The sequence below is a fragment of the Benincasa hispida genome, chromosome 10 (genome assembly GCF_027475165.1).
Source record: "Benincasa hispida cultivar pf3 chromosome 10, pf3_genome.v1.1, whole genome shotgun sequence".
In the NCBI taxonomy this organism is placed as follows: domain Eukaryota; kingdom Viridiplantae; phylum Streptophyta; class Magnoliopsida; order Cucurbitales; family Cucurbitaceae; genus Benincasa; species Benincasa hispida.
The window spans coordinates 21,279,374-21,303,541 of NC_143487.1; the positions used below are offsets into that span (position 1 = coordinate 21,279,374).

At 31.4% G+C, this 24,168-nt stretch overlaps 1 long non-coding RNA gene and 1 pseudogene across 1 annotated transcript; both read right to left on the reverse strand.

Moving 5' to 3' along the window:
* Positions 1–14,273: 14,273 nt before the first annotated feature.
* Positions 14,274–14,904, reverse strand: LOC150033182 (uncharacterized). The gene is made up of 3 exons (XR_016523648.1): positions 14,857–14,904; positions 14,676–14,771; positions 14,274–14,579 (listed from the first exon to the last, which is right to left on the reverse strand). It is a non-coding gene; the product is annotated as an uncharacterized LOC150033182 (long non-coding RNA).
* An 818-nt stretch (positions 14,905–15,722) lies between these two features.
* On the reverse strand, positions 15,723–17,395 carry LOC150033183 (uncharacterized; annotated as a pseudogene).
* Positions 17,396–24,168: the final 6,773 nt, after the last annotated feature.

Below are 24,168 nucleotides of genomic sequence, written 5' to 3' on the forward strand. Positions count from 1 at the left end.
AATTTAGCAAAATTCTAAATAAACCCTAAAACCACTTAATTTTGTAATGATACTTCAGTGATTTAAATTAAATGCCACCTTGGGATGTACAATTATTCATTCACTGAATTGAGACATTCTCAATTAAATATTACACCAAAATAAATCTTATTCCTATAACATTTAATTATCATTTATTTGGTCAATAAATTTTTACTCTTTAATATTTTCTCGTATATATAATCTTTCATTTTCAACCCTATAGCCCTGCCTCAATTTGTCTGCCTCAGGGAAGAACATAATTGGTGTAAGTGATTGTAGCAATCTTATCTATTACTAAAGTACGTTCTGTCCCTTTCCACGTAAACACCTTCTTAAGGGGACACTCCTAGGGCGCCACGAGCCCGAGCATGGAAAAACATTGCAAACTAATGAAGGAGACCGTAAGATGTGTTGACACACTTCCTTCTTCCACACTTACTATAAACACTCTTTCCATTCTCATTGATATTGATCCATGCAAATACCCTCCTAAGGGAAGGTGCGCCCAGGGCACCATGAGGCCAAGCATGGATCTCATGATGTGAACTTTGAAGAAGAATGTGGGTGGAAAAATTGACATATCAAATATACATTTTTTCCCCATCATGCATCATGTGTTTTAGAACCTAGGGTTTATTAACTCAGATATTCAGCTAATTAATTTACTCAATATAACGTTTATATTGAATAGTAGGACACTATATAATTTGATTTATTATATATTTTAATAAATCGAATTATTTATTGCATGCTTATAAAATATTTGTCTAATTCACCTTCCAGATCAGTTCCCAAGTAGGTGTATTCCATTTTTGTCAGCTTAAAAAATCCAGCCAAAACATAACCATCCTTAGACAAAGGTCTCTTATAGACAATTATTTTATAAAATTAATATTTTATTAGTCAAATTAATCCTATTAAAAGGAAAAATAAAATATTAACCTATTTCTAATCTTATTAGAAAAATTCTAACTTAGGTCTATGTGAAATTAATTTAAAACCATTTAAAACAAATTTAACCTATATTTGCATGCAACTTTGGATTATAGATTTTAATATCTAATTCATTAATAATATCACTCTTATAGATTAATGAATTTTAAAACCTATAACATAAATACTAATGACATTAAAAGAATATAACAATTATATTAAGTAATGTCATGTTGCATGCATCTCTTTTTTCATTAATAGTAATATAACACTTACATTAAATGATGATTAATGAACTATATAGTAAGTATGCTTTTAATAATTTATTAAAAGAAATAATATAACATTTATATTATATAAACATGCATATTATATGATATACATCACGCATGTGCATACTTTAGGAATAACCTAAACTTTAAATATAATATTTATATTTTAATATGATGCATGATTATGCTTAACCTATGGTGATATTTTAAATCTATATCACTTACAATATGCAACATATAAATTATATAATTTAAATAGACATCACATGCACATTAAACTATATAAAAGGCATTAATAGACCACTATTTGACATCTAATAAAATAATTAAATTAATATAATCATAAGTAAATAAATACAACAAAAAACTATAGGAAAAATGGTAGCTTGGACTCGAACTGACGACCTCTAGCTCACGCACGGCGACAACCTCGAACAGATGTAGCGCCGCAATGCTAGGGCAGAGTGTCATGATGCTACTGAAATTATGTGTCTTCCACCTCATGTTGTAGCGTCGCAACACTAGGGCTGTAGCATCGTGATGCTTTAGTTTAGAAGCTCGAATTCTACAACAAATTCCCTCCAAATTCTAACATTCTTTACAACGTCAACCATGAGTGACATGGACATTCAAAATACAGACTCGACTATGCAAACTAAATGCCCAACACACACGGGCCCTAACGAATTGATCAAATTAAAGAGTTTATGTGCCAAATACCAAAAACATCTATTAAGCAAAAAGAAAAAAAATACCTAAGTGAAATTACAGTAATCATCACATAAAAACAGTATAGAAATTCACCCAACATAATCAAAATTGATGTCCTAAAACCAAAACAAAGACAATACCATTGTTTTTTATACCAATTGATGGAATTGAATCCCAATGCGGGAGGGAATAATTGTTCTGTCTTTGAATTGTGATTGAGAAAAATCAAAATTGATTTTACAGAAACCTAAATTAGGCTAAGCATAGAGATTTTTAATTAGAAAAATTAGAGATGAAGGCAATAAAACCTTTGCAGAACCAAGAAATCCTCAAGCAATTCCCTCCAAGGTCATGTTCAAGACTACTGTAAAAGACCCAGTGAAGGAAATAATACCTTTGCAGAATCGATTGATCATTCTGTCTTTGAATTGGGATTGGAAAAAATCAAAATTAATTTTATATAGTATCATACTTAGGTCAAGCACAATGATTCTTCAATTATGAAAAATCAAAGATGAAGAAGGTTTACCTTTGTAGAACCAAGAAATCCTCAAGCAATTCCCTCTAAGGTCACGTTCAAGACTATTGTAAAAGACCTAAGAAATCTTCCATTAATGTAGACACCACCAATTGGAGTCCTCGTTATTCTCAGGACGCAAGGAAAAGAAGTGTAGGCTTCTCTAGAGTTTTTGGCAGAGAGAAAAATATGTAGAATTTTTTTAGAGAGTTTAAGCATTTTTTTCCTGAGAGCTTGTGTATCTCTATGTTTCATGCAGGGATAAAGAGAGGGGAAGGGGAAGGAGTTACATTAACTCCCTTCCCACATTGTCCTCAAATAACTCCCTTAATAAGGAGTTATTTGTTTAATATTAGATTAAATAATAATATTAAGATAATATTAACAATACGGTTAATTTAACCATTAATAACCATATTATATGCATTTATCATCATATTATAATCCAACCTCCTCTTTTAACCTATTGTTTTAATATGAATCAATTTCATATTAAATTTTAATCTATAGTATAAAACGTACTTAAAATATTTGAATTCTATTCAAATATTTTTCTCTCACATATTATATAGTTTTAATTATAAATCATATTTATAATTAACTATATATTATAATGTATCAACATACATTATACATTATATTAGTCATATTAATATAATTAATTACTTAAATTCCCATAAATAATTTGAACAATTCAAATTATTCCAAAAACGATTGTTCCTTCTCTCCTTAGCGACCTAAGAATGGGACTTATTGGACCTACAGATTAGAAGCTTAAATGATTCGAGATTAATCAACTAAACTCTTTAATTGGATTAATCAACATTCATCTATTTTAAGTCAATCCACTAAAGATCGACGATTGCACTATTTGCACTGTAGATATATTTCTATATCCATTGGATATAACTAATCAACAGTAAGTTGACCATTCACAAATTGTTCGTAACTACAGTTGGGTCAAAATTTTCATTTTTCCCCTACAGTTACATCTAACTCCTTAAATGCCTCTAATTCCTCTAATGAACAAATAATTTATAATCCAATTATAAGCTAACTCCTTTCTGGCCAATGAGCGGGTTCTCATTGTTCAAAACCCAGAATAAGCCATTAAGGGAGTAATTTATCTACTTTCCCTTTCTATATGAAAAAGTGAATTTCATCTTATGTAGTTGTGTTCTCAACTCTCTACTTGGACAAAACTTCAAAATGGTAGGCATATTGAGTTGGTGAAATAGGCCACTCTCACCCATATAGATCAAAGATTTGCCCTTATAGATAAGAGTTCATAACTCACTCAGGATTAAGATGAAGTTACCTATGATCATCTTAGTGAAAAGTTAGTTTCTTCAAGCAACAGTGTTAGACTAAGAAACTAATCATTTCGTGGTCAGGTCTTATTAAACTCTTTATATAGTATACCCTCACTCGCATGTCTCCACATGAACAATATGGATCATATTGTTTGTAACACTTACAACTCATGTAACAATTACAAAGTGGACCATATCCATAGCGTCACCAGAATAAGGTATCCAACCTTAACCATAGCTTGTAGACCTTTTAGGTCATTACTTGAACACGATCTACTTATATGTCTACCATATACTATTCAAGTTTCATTAAATGACCTTGGATCTTAGTTTATTGGATTGCGTTAATGCTTCTTAAAAGTTGAATAATAGACTTCTTATTTTATTAAATAAATAATTTGTATTTATAAAATTACGAACTACAAGATAAACGAGATTTAGGATACTAAATCTAACAGTATGATAATTGTCTCAAATTTTAATTGCAATTGCACGAAACCACGCATAATTGAATGGTTCTTTAGATCACCACTTTAATTTGAACCTTCTAAATCCAATTTTAAAAACAAAAATAAGTTTATACAATTTCTTTTTTTAGTTTTCTAAACTTGACTTGATTTTTTGAAAACAAAAATAAATGGTAAAACAAAAAATTTTGAATTTTAAAGAGAGTTTATAGATTTAGTTTTCAAAAACTAAAAATAAAAAATCAAATGATTATTAAATGTCACCTTAATAATTTGCATGTAAGCACTATAAAATAGGAAACTACTAAAAATTATATTTAGTCAAATTGGGTAGACCCGAGAAGATAATGTTGTATCAAATATAAATAGTTTAAAATATTTTCATTATTTCAAAAAGTTGCAATATTATATTTAACTTTATATAAATATTCCAAAACTACTAAAATTATATATGTTAGAATACTATCTTTTGTCATATGCAACCTCATTTCTAAGAAAATCCCTTTACTCATTACTTTATCAACAGAAATGTATAGAGAGCACAACTGAATTTTGAAAGAAGAAAGGAAGAAAGAAAGAAACCCACTTCCATCTACCTTCCATTGCCCCATCTGCAAGTGCATTTGCACATAGTTACATGCCTCTTTGGCTATCATGATAGCTTGCACCAGACTATCAACATGGTCAACAAGTTGATTCTACTATACACATTATCAAAATCTTGAATTATCATAGCATCGATAAGATTGACGAGATGAAGAAAACAGAGCCCATTTTAATTAACTACTTAGAAGTTTTTATTCTAGTTGAAAGTAATAAAGAATAATAATAATGAATGGAACCTTAAACCTAAAACCCAAAAATCCTAAAACCCAAAAATTCTAAATAATTAGAAGGACTACTGATTTTTTATTATATTTTTCTGTTCAATACAAAGTTGTTTTAGATCCTTTTGACTTACTGATTTTCTGAGTGCATTCTAAGTATTTGCTCGCTTACTTATTTTCTCCACCTAAAGACACCCCATGGGTAGATAAATTTTGCTTTTGGAGCAACTTTCTTATCCTAACAAGCTCGTAATAATGAATGAGCGTTTTGGTTTCTCAGGTACCTAAATTTTTTAACTTTGACATATTTTCATCATAGGACTAAGAAGATTAGGAAAAAATTGACCAGTTTTAATTAACTAATTAGAAGTTTTTTATTATTGTAGAAAGTAATAAAGAATAGTAATAATGAATGGAATCTTGATTGTATATCATTTTTCTATATCGTAAGGATCAAAATAATAAATAGCAGCTTCGTACTCAAACCAGACCCTAAGCCCTAAAACTCAAAACCCCAAAGTCAAAACCCAAAAAATTGAAAATCCTAAACCCTAAATAACTTCTAGATATAACCCAGCCAACCCCAAGCCCCAAACCTTAAACCCTAACCCTAAATCCTAAACTCGTGAATCCTGAGCCCACCCAAACTAGAAATCCTAAACCCAATTCGTGCCATTTTTTAATATTACAAAAAGGCTCCTTACGAGCCAAACCCCCGAGAAACCTCATGGAGTAAAGGGATTTCACACTCGGGGTGCTTTTCGTGTAATAACGACCCTCCAATCTTGAGTGGGCTGATGGAAACGTTATTTTTTCATGCACGAACTTTCTGTCCCAAAAATAGTCCGAAATGAACACAGTGAATCAGAACCATAAAAAAAAAATTCATTGTGTAAAAGGATTTTGGGAACAAAGCACATTTCAAGCTCCAAACCATCAATCCTAAACTGTAAACCCAAACCCAAAACCTTGTGCAACTTTTTTTTTCCCTGAAAAGGCTTCTTACGAGGAATAACTTGGGAAACCTAACAGAGTAAAGGTATTTTGCATTTGGAGCACTTTTTGTGTAATAATAACCTCTAGTTCCAAACGGGTTGTCGGGAACGTCATTTTTTGTGCAAAAACTTTTGTTCTCAGAAATGGCTCGAAAGGGACACAATGAGTAAGAACCTTAAGAAAACTTACGTGCAGAAGGATTTTAGGAATGGAGTGCTTCAGGCCCCAAACCCTGACCCTCAAAACTGAGGACCAACTTTGGTAACTAACTCTACAATAATTATTTTAAATTATTAGTGCATAATATTTTATGGTGGTCCTTTATAGTAATTTAATATTAATAAAAACATTTTTAGTATATAATATACCAAACAAACGTGTATGTAAATAATTTTTTAGAAAGAGTTATCAAGCACATGTGTATTTTTATTTGAGGGAGTTTTTATCAATCGTGTTTAAATGAAAATGATTTTCTAGAAGACCAATTTTTTCTAAATCATTTCATGCAATCTCTCAGAGTAAAGATTCTTTTATCAAGGAAAAACAAATACTGATCACTCTTAATATTCATCACTCGCTCACTTTTCCTTAGGCTTACTCTTTCTAAGTCTTTCTCTAGGTTTCTTACATTATTTACTTAACTTGCCATACATATGGAGACACACCTCTCATTTATAAGTATGAGATACTTGGAGTTCAAGCAAATGCCTGTGTAGAAGTGTGTGAATGTCGGTGCCATTGATTTTAATTTAAGAAAAGCTAGAAAAACAAAAAAGATAAACAACATAAGCATGCTTATAAACACACAGAGAAAAGAAATAGTTTCCTCTCATTCCCACGAACAACAACGCTTCCAATAACTTAGACACTACCACTTGGCTTGCACAAATTCCCACGAACGAAACAATGAATACTACCACTTGACTTCCTTGCTATTCTCAGAAAAGATATGGATTGTGAGATCCAAAATCTTTTGGAATAGAAATTGATTTTTTTTGGGGATAAATTTTTTCAAAGAGAAGAGAGAATCACTAAAACAAATATCACATACGATAGCAACCAAAATATATATCATATACTTTTGATAGCATTTTTGGAGACGTTGTCATAGGCGATGTTATTGAAAGTTCTATACTTTTGATAGCGCTTTTTGTCTGCTATAACATGTGCTATAAAAAGTCAATTTTTTATTGTAAAATTATTATGCTATGAAACCTTTCATAGCGCTATTAAAAAATCCTATGTTTTCTTTTTCATGGCGTTTTTAATAGTATGGAAAAAACATTGTCAAAGCTATTATATAACATTTTTAATAGCTTGAAAAAAAAAAAACACTATAAAATGCTTTTATAACGTTTTTAGGCATGCTACCGTAGCCGATGTTTTTTAAAATACCTAACTTTCCATAGCATTTTTTCAATGCTTTAAAAAAATATATATAAAAAGTTCATCTTTTGTTGCATAATTTTAATATTGTGATTTACTTTTAATAGCATTCTTTATAGTATTAAAAAAAATGTTAGGATTGATTTTTAATAGCATTTTTTATTGTAGTAAAAATGCTATAAAAACATATAAGACTTTAAACCTCATCGTGATAGCCAAATTTAACCAAGCAACATTTTGTTTATATATCATTTTATATGAGAAATAAATTATTACAAATGTAATTGTAAAATCAACTTTTATTATATAAAATGTATTCAAGTGTAGTTACATCAAAATAAAATTTCTAGAGTGTAAACTTATATACCATTCGTATAGTGATATGCTTCAATCACTACAACATCCATATACATAAATAACCATATTTTCTAGGTGGGTCACCTTGTTTTTTTCAAATTACATTATGGTAAATTTTTTTTTTTTTAAAAATAACCTTGCATCCTTCGATCTTCACTTTTTTTTTAATGTGATGAGCATTTAATCTTCAAAACATCCAACTGTCTGACCAATGTCTTCTTTTTGAATACTACAAAAAGACCATATATTAACGATCAAATTCACTTCAAATTCGTTCATCAAATGTGGTATAATTTTTCTAAAATATAGTACATTTGGACATATTGAAAAAACTAAAAAAAAAAATGCAAAACAAGAAAAATGTAGAACAATTTTTTTTTTTTTTTTTTTTTTTAAAAAAAAAACTTGAATCCATACGAGCAAAACATCCTATTAACAAGCAAATTTTAGCAGAAAAATTGCATTCATTTTGTTACATCCAATCAATTTTATAAATCACAAAAGAAACTTACTTGCTCATTAATTAAACATTGGAAAATGAACTAAAATTCTTACTTTAATTAAAGGAACTAAGCAAACAAGATATCAAAATTGACACTAAAAAATGTGGACATCGGGTCAATGAATAGATTCATACAATATAAGCTAAGTATTTCTTACTTAACCAAATTTCACAAATGAGAATACAAGAGATAAAGTTCAAGATAGAAGTATCGGGAGCAAGTTAAGAAAAGTTTCCTCATATGATAGTCATCGAGACCTCCTAGGCCAATACTTATAGAAGCTAGAGTTCATAGTTTAGATTAACTACAAAACCAACTCATAAAAATGTCTCTTACAAAATCATCAATCAACAATATTCATCCTAAAGAATAGAATGACTAAGACAATAGAAACCTTTTTATCCAAAACTGTCGATACAAACTATATTCAATGTTTCATCAAGTATCACAAAACAATTTAAAAAGGAAACAATTCAAATCCTACAGACAAAAAGTTACAACTAAATGAAAACAATTCAGGGCCATGTTTACAGTAAGATCACAACTAACTATGATTCAATAGACATGAAGATATCATCTCAAAGTCACAAGGATGTACATCAAACAGACAAAGATGAAAGAATTATCTCATTAAACCTCAAAACATAAAAATTTGCATGTTACAACTACAAGCTAAAAGAACTAGACTTAAAGAAAGCACTCCAGTGCAAAATGGAAACCATACCAAGAGGAAAAAGAACTTTGTGTTCATTTATTAGTTATAAAAGAAAAAAACTAAAAACTTAAAGAAAACACTCCAGCAAAAAGATCTCATCCCAACACTAACAGAACCAGACTTCAGTTCCCACTAGAATGAAAGAACACTGAGCTACTAAATGCACCCTAGCAACATAGTTGTGAAATTTGTTCCATTCATTTGCGCAAATAAATCAAGGAAAATCATGTCTACATAGATTTAACTAAATGTCTAAATAACCAGATAAGCCCCACAACACAACAACTAATAGCATGTTTTAAAGATCAATGTTGGCCATTATGACCAACAAAGTTGAAACTATGAGAAGCTCACATATAAATTTTTGAAATGAGAAGTTAACCAAGTGGAGTGGATTGACAAAGCATAATATAGACACTAAACAATGATAGGTATCAAAGCATTTTACAGAAAGAACCGAAGACAAGAAAACAAGATTGCAGGTAGTTGAAACGTTGTCGTCTTCTTTCTGTTATGTTATTGTGACTACGAAAGTTTCATCGTTGACCATGAGCACCTGTGTATAAAAGGAAAATGAATGTGAGAATAACGTACGAGAGAGAGCAAGACATTCATTCTGTAATAACTTTGAAGAAGAAGTAATAAAAGAGATCCTCCCGATTTGCATAGTGTACGTAGGCCTTTGGCCGAACCACTTAAACACTTGTGTTATTTCTTTCTTACTCTATGATCGTTTAGCATTTACATAAGTATCGTTTAGACGATCGCTTAGTTCCTGTCACATTGTGTATACAATCGTTTAGCTCCACATCTCATCATTTATACGATCGTCTAACTCTTCAACTGTCGTCTATACGATCGTTTAGCTCTAATCAACTGTCGTCTACACGATCGTCTAGCGCTTCGTTCTATCGTTTACATAATTAAACTATCGTCTAGTTTTTTGGAACTTCGTCTACACGATTGAGCTGCCATAAGGTAAACAACAGAAGAGTTTTCGAGCCTTAAGCATATAATCTCAGTTTTCGAGCCTTAAGCATATAATCTCCCCTGAGTCTTGACCATTAATTCTGAGTAGTCTGTGATTGAAAACATGTTGATCATAGTCATCAGAGACAACAAAGCACGTAGAAAGAGTCAAGAGACTCACCTTCAAATTGGTAACATATGAGATGGGCAACTTTGTTTGCCACCAATAACGTATATCCTAGAACACGTGTATCATCAAGTCAGGTAAAAGTTACAAAACACAATCTTCTAAATGAAATATGTATGAGAGTTAAAAACCCAAATGTCATTGGAAAAGTTCCCTACTAATTCTCCTTTGTACATAAAAGATACTTAACTACAATAAGAACTAATATGATGAAAATATAATAGAGACTATCGATCTACTAAAATACTTAAAATAATTTATGAGATCGCAACTATATTCTTGGTCCTTCTTCAATACTTGTGACTACCTGCAATATAGGCATCATTGTTTAAATATTAATAAGAAAAAAGGAGTTGGACTTCTTAATTTACATCTATTCAATTTAGATATGCCTAATGTAAACAAATACTTTCATCTAAATTTTTCAAGATCAAGACTTTGAAATTGGCTATCAAGAATTGTTTTGTCAAAAGTGAGTAGCCCACAACATGTATACTATCTTTGGATATCTTCCAGTCTTGCAGGTAACATACTATTGTTTCATGAATATTCCCTCATAAAACAAACTACGTTGAGTTGAGTAAAACAACAAATTAAAGTTATCAAATGATTACAAAGATGAAAGTTTTATAAATGATAAAACCTTAAATATATTCATTTTAAAAAGATTAAAACAGAGAAATATAATGTTTGTATTTTGCATTCTATGTCAATTGCAGATATAAAATTTATCTTATAAAATTACATTATAATCATCAAAAGTGGATTTCTATAATTCTAGTGTTCCTTATATAACTATTGTTATCACTATATAATAGTCTTTCAACCATTGAGAAAACTCACCGTCAATGTTTTGAAAGTTAGTAAACTAAGAGTGGATTGTGAAGGTTTCAAACAATTGGAGAAAGGATTATAGAAGCTTTGAGTTAGATGTAATTATTTAAATAAAACGGGTTATAAATTCAAGATTAAGAGGTTTCATATATGATTGATTGGCAGATGTGAAATTGAACTTGGTAGAAGAACTCAATCACATGCTATGACATGTATCTCATGATCTTTTATCATTTGCACAACTAATTAAAAGAAATATTTACCTTCAAAGACAGACTTTTGCATATGAGAGTGCTTTGGTGTTTGCACAATTCATTAACTTCAGCTTGTGTGTAACTGTTTAGAGATGGATTAAGGTAAATCAGCTAGAATTTCAATGAAATTATGAATAAGTCAGAAAATACAAAGTCATAATATTCAAAATAACTAAAAACTTACAAAGTTAGTCATCAAACAACCAAAAACATTGAGTTATGTTATGCAGAACAATTAATCAAAATGAACTGTCAAGTCGTATCTAAATGAATAGAACTCCCCTCTTTGTAAATAGACTGAGAAATAAATTATAATGATAGAGAACCAAGAAAAGGACAAGGAGATATTGCTTTGTCATATAAAACGATTCCATGTTCAATAAATTTAAAGCGACATGATTCATTATTGAGAAACTTTAAAATTTGATAGAATAGAGAAAACAAGGTAACCAATGATTAAACAGAGAAGGATTAATCCAATAACAATGAATTGCTTAGTTAAATATCCTATAGATTAGAGAACCTTGACATATATTTATGATATACTTCATATATCTATACTATAAATCTATGATTGTGCTAACTCTAGATATTTGTGATTCCTTTTTATAAATACTCTTTAATCAATTAACTTGTTAACGAAAGACATATTGGTCAAAAGGTAGGTAGTTTAAGCAAAATATTGTTTCCATCAATTTTTCTTCCTGCTTGAAATTTCTTTTCAACCAATTAGATATTTTATAAGCTGACCACTAACAACTAAGTAAATTGCTATGATCAAAATTAAATTTGAAAAAGAAAAGAAAACAAAGAACAAACAAACCATTACAAAGGAACTTTACGACTTTAAGATTGTTTGAAGAATGGTGGATATATCAATATTGTCAACTAATTTAAGAAATAAAAAAATGGATAAAGAGAAGCCTTTCAACAAGAAAAAGGGGAAAAGACACGAGTGCACTCCCAAATAACATACAAAGAAAGTTACTCTTTTATCTCACCTAGCACTATGTCATCAAACCCATATGCTTAGAAACTCTTCGACTCAATTACTGTGTGGCCAACTTATCTTATTATTGTAATTAAACTCAAGTACTAGCATAAGGCTTTATTGCATCAATTTTGTAAAGGGTGATTATTTAAATCAAAAGTAGGAAAGAAGAAGGTCAAGAGTCAAGTATTACCCACCTTATAGCAGTGATAAAAGCTATTATACATACTTATTGTGTAGGTGTGCTTCTTTTCATTTTACTTAATGACAGAACAACAACGACAAAAACAATAACAATGAAGAATTTGGTGAAAATGCAACATGTAAAAGTGAATTTTCAAGGGGGAGAGCCAAAAGAGGAGAGAGATAAAAGGGAGGTAGAAATTTGCACCTTTCCCTAAGCTCAATGTGTGCTTCAAAATTCAACATATGATGGCCAAGTCTACCAAAGTAAATCAAGCCAAAATCTTGTAACATTCTCTCTTCTAGGACCAAATCAAGCCAAACCCGTGAACAACTATTAACAATTTAGAACATGTATTCCATAGATTAAGAGTAACACGATGAATAATTTTAAATATCATAAACACAAACAGAGAGAGAAGTGTGGTGAAGAATATCCAAAAAGCATAAATATGACAACCAAAACAGTTATGGATCTTTGGAGTAAAATAGCAAAAAATAAAAGGCTTGTTAGGAATTTTATAGTTTATAGTATACCACAGAGGCTGGAAGACATATTCCTTTAGTGTTGTTGCAATAGGTGCAGAGAGCACATACCTAGAAGCTCTTTAGCTGCCGCCAATGACCGTTCACCATCCATCACTGCTATTTATCATCACCTTTGTCGTATCCATCTTCTCCATCCACTAGAAGAAATTCGGCCTTTAATGTCGGTTGGCAACCGACATTAAAGGTAGTATGATTAAAGGCCTTTAATGTCAGTTGCCTTTAATGTCGGTTTTAAACCGACATTAAAGGCCTTCAGTAACACCAATATTGCAGCCTTCAATGTCCGTTGCAACCGACATTGAAAGTCTTGCAACCAACATTAAAGGTCTTTAATGTCGGTTGCAACTGACATTAAAGCCTGTTTTTTTTTTTTTAATTCTGAACCGACATTGAAGTCCGAATCTATCCGTTTTTTTTAAATTCCATTGCCGAATCAATTTTTTTTTGGTCAAATAAGTTAAAAACGACATTATATGTCTCGTGTAGGGTCAGGAAATTTCCGTCATTGTTTTATATTAAATAGTATAAAAAAAATTGCATGGCGAGCCCATCAATATTTGTCTTCCACCTATGAATTTATCCACAAACAAGAATCAATATTTCCAATCCATTACATATACTCATCAATATTTGTCTTCCACCTATGAATTTATCCACAAACAAGAATCACAATACCAGAACCAGACTTTCATAGAATACTTACACCAAAGCCATCATTTCTCTCATTCACAAATATCAAGTAGTACTAATTCCATGAATAAACAAGAATCACAATACCAAAATCACAATACCATGAATACAGCTTCCAATAATAAACAGATCATATCTTCCACCTATGAATTTATCCACAAACAAGAATCACAATACCAGGACCAGACTTTCATAGAATATTTACACCAAGCCATCATTTCTCTCATTCACAAATATCTAGTATTAATTCCATGAATAAACAAGAATCACAATACCATAAATACAGTTTTCAATGATAAACAGATCGTGACTTCTACCTATGAATTTATCCACAAACAAGAATCACAATACTAAAACAGACTTTCATAGAATACTTACACAAAGCCAACCAGAACCAGACTTTCATAGAATACTTACACCAAGCCATCATTTCTCTCATTCACAAATATCTAGTACTAATTCCATGAATAAAGCAAATCACAATACCATAAATACAGCTTTCAATGATAAACAGATCATGTCTTCCACCTATGAATTTATCCACAAATAAGAATCACAATACAAGAACCAGACAAGAATCACAATACAAGAACTCGACTTTCATAGAATACTTACACCAAAGCCATCATTTCTCTCATTCACAAATATCAAGTAGTACTAATTCCATGAATAAACAAGAATCACAATACCATTATCACAATACCATGAATACAGCTTCCAATAATAAACAGATCACGTCTTCCACCTATGAATTTATCCACAAATTCATTCTAAGCTAGCATTTACATTCTATTGAGACAAAAAAACAAGAATTACATCCTTACACAAATAGGCCAACAAAACTTGCCCATTGGGTCCGAATTACGTTGATCTCTCCTTGCATATATGCATCTTTTGTATTGAACTACAAAAAGAAAAAAAAAAGATAAACTCAACATAAGTTTACGTCCATTTATAAATTAAAGCTAGCACTATATAAAAAAATAAATAATTTACGTACGAGGCTAGTAATGGGAGTAGTAGGATTATGCACTATTTCGTATATATACTTTTGCACATAGTACCCGCATCCTACATAATCTAATTGATGAAGGCACTGCATATAAAGTTGAAAACAATTGTTAAATTGTTATAAAGAAGTCGAATGAACATAAATTGTTAAAAAATGAATACAAATTTACCTTTACAGGTTTCCATTTTGGAGAAGACCGATAGTGTTGGAGATCGTGCTTGGCTTGCCATGTTTTCAATCCACTAAATAGTTTTAAAACATTAGTTAAACATAAATACTTCAATTAAGAGCTAAGAAAGTTCAATTACACTTACATATTTATAACTCCATGAAAATCCTCTTGAACCTTGCTTCGAAGAGAATCCAAAACATAAACACAATTTTCTTGTAGATTGATTACAATCAATATCCAATGATAACTATAATAAGCAACAATTTTGAAATATTAGTACGTGTATAATGCAAATTAGCCACAACATAAACACAATTTACTTACCCTGTGTTATATGGAATGAGGACTATTTGGTCTAAATTAGCCAATTCTAGTTGATTGGCTAAATTTCTGAATCGGATATCTTGAGACTTCACGTGTGGCGATATTCTTGCTTGATCAATTATAAAAAAAAACTTCTTCGTAATATCACGACCACATTCATCCCAAAGATACCTAAACAAAGTAAAAGTTATTATTTATCAACATGAAACAAAGTATACATGAGTGAATTTAGATGAGTAATACTTACGCAATGTATGTCAAAATACACATGTAGCCTATTTCAACCATATTGCAATATTGGAGCAGATCATCACGGCCTAAATAAATAAATTTGTCTCTTCCAAATATATGCTCGTCCAAAGAGATACGGATCATGTCTACATCGTTCATGTTATGCATGGCATGTCCGTTCAATAATTTGATAGTACCATTAGCGTTAGCATATTTGGAGGACTGGCTGAAGCTCTTAATTGGTGAATGATCCTACCATAACCAAAGTTACAAAAATTCAAAGTAGGAAAAATAATAAATAACCAAACTCATAAACTGAAAAGGAAACATACTTTTTTCTCGTCACCCATAACTACAAGTTCATGAGGCCATTTTACGAAGTTGCCCATTGCTTGCTTTAAGAACTCTATTTTACCCTTCACAGGAATTGGTATAGGCAAATCTTCTCCAATGACAATGTCAATCAGAACTTTAACAGTTAAGCATGACACATCATCATCAAATGTTGTGGCTACTGCAACAATATTATCTACAGTTCCTATAGCCAAGTGGCATGGTGTCCCCTTAACAAATTTAAAAGAACTTATGTCATGCATGGTTAAGCACGTACAATATGATTAAAATTTAAAAGTCACAATAAATAAATTACCTCCAAATCTTCTTTAGACATCTTCTCAGTATCTTCTTCTTTAGACATCTTCTCAGTATCTTCTTCAGATGCACTTAGTGCAACACTTCCAACAGATGATTTGGACTGATGAGATTGTTTGCTGTGAGTTCTTTCTCTTGACATTTTACCATGTCGAACAATTTTTTTGACTAGGCCTCCTTCAGTTTCTTGGCTCATAGAGGACTTTGGTTTTACTAATTTGAAATATTGAGAATGGGAAACAAAATCACCCATTCCTCTAACACATCCCCAATGTTCTTCCGTACCCAATGCTTCGGTGAGAACATCTTCACCTTCATGAACTTCAGCCAATTTATCCTGTAAAACATATTACAATTTTCACACAATATCTATATCATCTTAAACTTATATATATGTCATCTTAAATTTTGCATAATATATACTTACAATCCGATTGGCACATTCTCGAGTAACTTCATCAAAGTATTCATTATTCTTTCCTTTTCTTGCTTCTTTCCATAAAGTCGCCCGATAAGAAGGGTCATTCGATAGGTTCTACATGAACATACATATTTAATTAGCATAAACATATTAGAATAAAATATTTAATTTAAGTCGAATAACTCACTAATTCTTGGGCAAGATTCGCATAGCCCTTCCGAGAAATGTGGTGATTATATACACATTTCACACGTCTTTCTTTTTTAACACGACTGATTTTCTGTACAACAAATCTAGTTGAAGTTACCTATCAAAACAATGATAATGTTGACATGTAATTTATTGTGAATGACTTACCTCCCATTCTTCACTCAATCGTTCATTGACGAACGATGTCCAATGATCTTGCTCTATATGAGAATATTGTTGCGGTGGAAATTGCAAGACCGAGGTTCATCCTTAAATGGAAGTATGAACTTTTGAGTCAACGTTGTCTTGAAAGTCTAAAACTTCCTAGATGCAGACATTAGTATACACTGTTTGAACTTAGAGTCCACATTGAACGACATCTACACAATGAAAAAAATAGTTAAACAATAAACTAATAAACTACTATGCACATGAATTAAAAGTTTAGAAAACATACCTCTACACAATCAAAAAGTTTGTCTTTTAAATGGTTTGGAACTTTTTTCCAAGAATCATACGTTGAATTTATTGTCGAACACAAACTCCTATATAACTCTGCATCTTCTTTGCTTCAGATCCAACCGATTGTCCATGTTCATTATAATCGATGGTCAACCGTTGCCCAGATGTCCTTATTTGTGCCAACTCAGACATTGTAGTTGGGCCACGTGGTATACTTATTCTACTATGTTTTTGTGGGATCATATTTCTATCATCCTCGCTACTACTTGTTGAAGTTTCCATGTCAATCTGCACACAAAAAAAAAAAAAAAAAACATTACTCACACAAAAAACATATAATCTTAATATTTAAATACATATAACCATAGTAAATGACATACCATGTTTAATACATTATTTATCAAGCCATCGACCCTCACAATTATGTCTAATGTATGTGGATATTGTATCATCAATCTCAGTAAATGTATTAACATTGGGCATTCTTTGTATACCTCCATAACCACACTCTTGTAGCATATCTCCTATTTCATCTTCATAAAAATCATCCTCAATTGTTCGTTGTGGAGGTGTTAAAACAATTGACCAACCCGAATTTGTGGGGTCTTTTACATAGAACACTTGTTTTGCTTGAGGGGCTAAAATAAATGCGTTTGATTTATGTCCAATACGATTGAGGTCCACAATAGTAAACCCAAACTCGTCTGTTTTGACTCCAGTTCTATTCTCAACCCAATTACATTTGAATAAAATAAATGATAATCCATGATAGTCAAGCTCCCATATTTCTTGTATTGCACCATAAAAGGTCGTATCTGACATGATGGGCCTTTTATCCTTAACACTAGAGACTTGCATTGTGGTAGCCGTTATACTAACTCTATTATTTTGAACCTTCCTAACATCATCCCGATTCATTGTGTGATAGTAGTAACCATTGACCACATAACCAGAATATTTTGCCACAGTTGGACAAGGTCCATTAGCTATCTATCTCAAAGAAGGCGATATGGAATTTTTGGGTACTTCGAGAGCTAGTGCAACCTACGATATATTTCATAATATTTTAGTAGTTAACATTTAATTATACATCAAATAGTAGGTCTCTAGAGATTACCCGTGTGGACAACCACCGACTGAATGTACAATTATGCTCTTCTTGAAGCCACTTTCTACTTTTATTTTTACTAGAATTGAGCTTAGACAAAATATCCATATGTTGCCTATTATAAATGACAAAGTTAGTAGATTATTGAATAATCAAGTAACCTAAAACAAGAATAAGATGAAGATCTACATACTTGACGTAAGGAAGCACATCATTTACATTTTGAAGGACATAAAGATGAGCTTGATCTAACTCATCCTTACTCGATCTGATAAAAGAAGCAGCTGACAATGCTCTATCAATGTTTGAATTCGCTTTCTTTGTTGATGAGTTTAGCCCAATAGAATTAACACCAGATACGAATTCAGAACAAAACTCTAGTCTCTTCAACAATATTGATACTTACTTGTTTCTGCAAGAATTTCTTCCCCACTCAATGGTTCTGGACTAAATTCTAATTCTTGTGCGTCATTAAAAGCTTTTTTTGTTTCTTATATGGATGATGGCGGGGTAGAAACTTGCGATGCCCGAGATATGCCATCCTCTTCCCTTTTGGTAAATAAGTGGATGAAGTATTCTCTCCACAAATTGGATATGCATGATATCCTTTAACCGTACAACCATACAAATTACCATACGTAGGAAAATCATTAATGGTCCATAATAAAATGGCTTTAAGCATGAAACGTTGTTCTTCATATGCATCGTAACATTCTACCCCATCTTTCCAATTTTTCAAGTCATCTACTAACGAAGCTAAATAAACATCTATATCATTTCCCGATTGTTTAGGATTAGATATTAGTGCAGTCAACATAAAAATTTTCGCTTCATGCACAACCATGGAGGTAGATTGTATGTCACTAACATCACTGGCCAACAACTATATCTACTACTCAGATCTCCATGTGGATTTACCCCATCTGCCGAAAGAGCAAGACGAAGATTTCTAGGTTCTGACCCGAACTCTGGCCACAAATTGTCTATTTTTTTCCACGATAGGGCATCTTTGGGTTGTTCTAATAAACTATCCGTTTCTTTTTTTTTAGCATGCCACGTCAATAAACTTGCTGTTTCTTTACTTTGAAACATTCTTTCAAATCTTGGAATTAGGGGAAAATATCACATGACTTTTGCTGGGATATTCTTTGCCTTTTCGTTTAAATTTTTTTGAAGCTTCCATCTTGACGTACCACAAATGGGGCATATATTTGCATTAGAAAGTTCTTTTCTAAACAAGCAACAATCATTTCTACATGCATGAATCTTCTTGTACTTCATTCCAAGAGTACCCAACATCTTTTTTGCTTCATAAGTAAAGTTGGAATTTCATTAGGACTAGGTAATATGTCATGAATTAATTCCAACAACTCAGTGAAACTCTTATCGCTCCATCCAAATTTAGCTTTTAAATTATATAACTTTACCAATATAGATATTTTTGAAAAAGTTTTACAATTTGGGTACAATGGTTTCTTCGCATCATCTAATAATTCTTCAAAATTATTGGATTTTCCACTAAAATAGTTATTGTATGCAGCCTCAAACATTCCAATTGTGTCATCAACATCAACATCATCCTCATCAGCTTCGTCTCTTTCACTAGTAGACACATTTTCATAGTTCCTCTTAATCGATAATGATTCACCATGAAAAATCCATGTCTGATAACTTTGATCTATACCATTAAAAAATAAGTGTTCTCTTATTTTGTTCACATCTAGAGTCTTTGCATTAACACACTTCAAACATGGACAACTCATGACATTCAGTATATTTGAATATTGTAGACCATTTTTAATAAACACCTCAACCCCTAAACCATACTCAGCTGACATTCTATTCATTTTCATCCATGAATTATCCATGATATTAAAATATGCAAGTTAATCTAAAAAAAAAAAAAAACAATAACAAGGAAAAATTTAAAAGCATAAAATTATGATTGAAAAATATGCAACTTCAACAAATTTAGAACAACTAGACTTTTAAGATAAGCATCTTATAAATATTACCTTGTTCTTGTTATTAATGTTGTTATGAAGTCCTTTTTGTGTTGGGTGCACCTTCTCCACTTGTCAACCTTCTTAAAACATGTCCAATGCAATCTTCCTATCTTCCTTCCAAATCCCCAAGAATCAAAATTTAGCCTTACAAGTCAAACTTGAACCTAACAAATGAAAAACTTCACTCAACACCACACAACAACTGGCAGTGAATTCTAAGCTAAAGCCAATGAGAGGTAAGGACTCTAGACGGTAACATATGGAGATGACAAGCACGAACCATTAACCACGTTACGTATAAATTAGATCGACGTAAGAGAAAAAAGGCCTACTGCACGAAGCTACAAAAGATTAACGAAAATAATATTCCTTACTAAAGTGCAGGATAATCAGTGCCTTAATTTCTTATTTTCTTATATAGGAACCATATTGCTCAACTTGAATAACAACAAGATAGAGGATCAAAAGTTGGATTGGTGAGATATAAAGAGTTATTAAACCATTTGTAAATTATAAGTAAATATAAACACATGAAAGTTTCCAAAATATATAGTGGATGAGTAACAGAACAAAGCAACATAACCATGGATAACACATTGGTGTTCTTGGTTGAATGAGTAACAGAACAATGGATGAGTAATAGAAAAATGCATCGTCTAATGAAGTCTGAGGTTGAATGGCTAAACAACAGTATAAATTTGAGAGAAATTTCTTTCAGCTAAACCAATTTTAGCTAAACAGTAGTACAAATCTGCTCTGAAGAAGATAAACCCAAAATTTCTCAAATGGATACAACAAGACAAGCTGTTCTTTTGGTGGTTATTAGGTTCGATGACAAAAGAAAATGTTGTTCAAATATTCAACTATCAAATGACAGAGGAAGACAACCCCACCTGAAGGCAAACGAAAATGTTGTTCAAATATACCTGCGATGGAGAAGCTTGGATGACGAGCTCGTTTTCGATGACCACCCGATGAAGACAACCACATCTGAAGGCAAACAGCGACCAACAGCTACTGAGAGAGGAGAGCGTTTGTTTGGGTAGGCAAACGGCCAATCGAGGGTTGTAGTACGTTTGGTAAAGTGAGAGAGCTGAGAGATGAAATTTTAGGGCACGCGCGCGCGAGAGGAAAATCAAAATTTTGATAAATTAAAAAAAATAATGGGAGGCCTTCAATGTCGGTTTTAAACCGACATTGAAGATCCGTTTTTTTCAACCGACATAACATCCGATAATACTATTTTCAACTGACATTGAAGCCCGAATTTCTTCTAGTAATCAATAAAACCAACAACGATGACTCTTGATTGGACTTGATAACCTAAGAAACAACAAGCACACACAATCAAATCATTCAATTTCAGAAATAGAACATTGAACCAATCGATAATTGTTTTGAGGGAAAATGAAATCAAATGGGGTTTCAATTTTTTAAGAAGTGTGTTCTGAAGAGAAATGGAGTTTAATCACATGGATTGAGGTTGCTTCAGTGACATCATTGTGAGAAAGAGCAAGAAAATGAGAAAAAATAAGACCCCATAAAGCGACATCATGAGAAGAGAAAAAAAAGGGAAATGGGGAGTTTTGAGAAGACGAGTTACAAGTGATTGAACATTTTCTTTGTGGGAGTTTCTTATGGATTTCACTAGTAAGGTAAAGACTCAAGGAACTCTAACTTAGTTGTAACTTAGAGATCGAAATCTGAGCTTCGTGTTCAAGATTCAAGAATGATAGTTAAAAATCGATAGCCCTACCTTCGATTTGGTGCTCGTAGAGGGTGAGATTTAGAGCTGGAACTATTTTCACAGGGGCAGTAGAGATGATAAGAGAAGAAGAAAAAGGGGGGACGGAGGGGGGCTAAAGAAGAGGAGAGAGAAAAATTTTCATCTCTAGTTTTTTAAAGCACAGAGAAACTAGGGATAAGAGAAAGAAGAAAAAAAATGTTGGATGGAATGATTTTTCCCTTAAAATTTGAGCACGCTCCAAAAATATATTTTAGTGCCCTTTTTTTTTTTTTTCCTTTTATAGCATATTTAATATAATGCTATCTTCAAATGCTATAAAAATGAGTATTTCTTGTGGTGAATTCTGTGTGAATCTAAAATTATGTAACAAAATGTATCTTCTTATAATTGAACACTCATTTGCAATTTTAAATGACAGAAGGAGGGGAGTTACTTTAACTCCCCACTATCCTCTGTAGTCCATACAAGGAAGTTATACGTAATTTTATTTTATTTTTATTTAATTAAATATATTAAATTATATAATATAATAAATTAATTAACTTTAATTAAATATCACATATTTAATTAATTATGTATTTAAATCATATTAAAATGCATATCTCTCTTATAACCTATAGTTTTAATATGAATCTTATTTATATTAATTTTAACCTACAGTTATATATGAATCTCATTCATATAATTAATATTTGAATCTTATTTAAATATGTATATCTCTCTTATTATATAGTTCAATTTTGAATCTCATTCAAAATTAACTTTATATTATAATATATTTATATATATTATTTTAATTGTATCTTACACAATTAATTTACATTCTCTTATTTAATTTGAACCATTCAAATTATTCCAAAACTAAAAATGATCCTTGTTTTACCCTTAGTGAGCAAGCAAGGCGACCTAATGAACTTACAGATTAGAAACTCCAATGATATGAGATTAAATTAATTAAACTCTTTAATTAAATTAACAACATTCATTAATTGTGGGTCACTCCACTGAAGACCCACAGATGTACTCTCCGCACTGTAAAATATTTTTGCGTCCATGAATATAACCATTACCAGTAAGTAACCCTTCATGAATTGATCATACCTATAGCTTGGTCAAATTACCATTATACCCCTATAATTACCTCTCATTCTTTAAGTCCCTGATCCTCTAATGAATAACCTATTTATAGTCCTACCATAAACAAATCCCTCTTGGACCAATGATAGGGGGGTCCATTGTTCAAGACCCGAAGTCAACACTTAAAGGGAGCAATTCATCTACTTACCCTAAAGGCAGGAAGGAATGAATTTTATCTTGTGTAGCTATGTTTCCAACTCTCTACTTAGACAAATTCCCAAAACGGTAGGCATATTGAATCAACGACACGTGTCACTCTCACCTATACAAATCAAAAGATTTCCCACATAGACTGGAGTTCATAACTCAGTCAGGATTGAAATCGAGTTACTTATGGTCATCCTATGAAATGTTAATCTCTTCAATGAATGATGTTATAAGAAGAGATCAATTATTTCGTAGTCCGAAGATACCTTCACTCACATGTCTCCATATAAATGATATGGATCACATTGTTTGTAACACTTATAACATTTGTAACATTTACAAAGTGAGTTGCATCCATAGTGTCACCAAGATAAGGTACCCAACCTTATCCATAGATAAACTATTTAGGTTATTACTTAAACATGATCCATTTGTATATCTACCACATACTGTCCAGATTACATAAGATAACCTTGGATCTTCGTTTATTAGATTGAGTTAATGCAATCTAAACGATAAATAAGTCCTTATTGCATTAACCCAAAGATTTTTCTAGGCTCTTTTAAAGAGACTAAACAAGGACAAGAATTTTTTTAAATCCTTTATTATGAGATATTTATTTACAATTTGCATACTTCACCATAATTCTAGAGAAGAGTGACTTACATATTCAAGATAGATGTCATATAAATATTTCAAGAAACAACTAAAATAGTTAGTACGGTCTTGTACCTTTAACATATCAATCTAACCACATATTCAACGAAAATGAACTTGTATATATGTCATGTTTCTAAGCTCTGTGTTGGGAATTTAATTAGTATGTTCACATTGTCATATAATTTATAATATACTATAAAAATTTTATGATAAAATTTAAATTCCG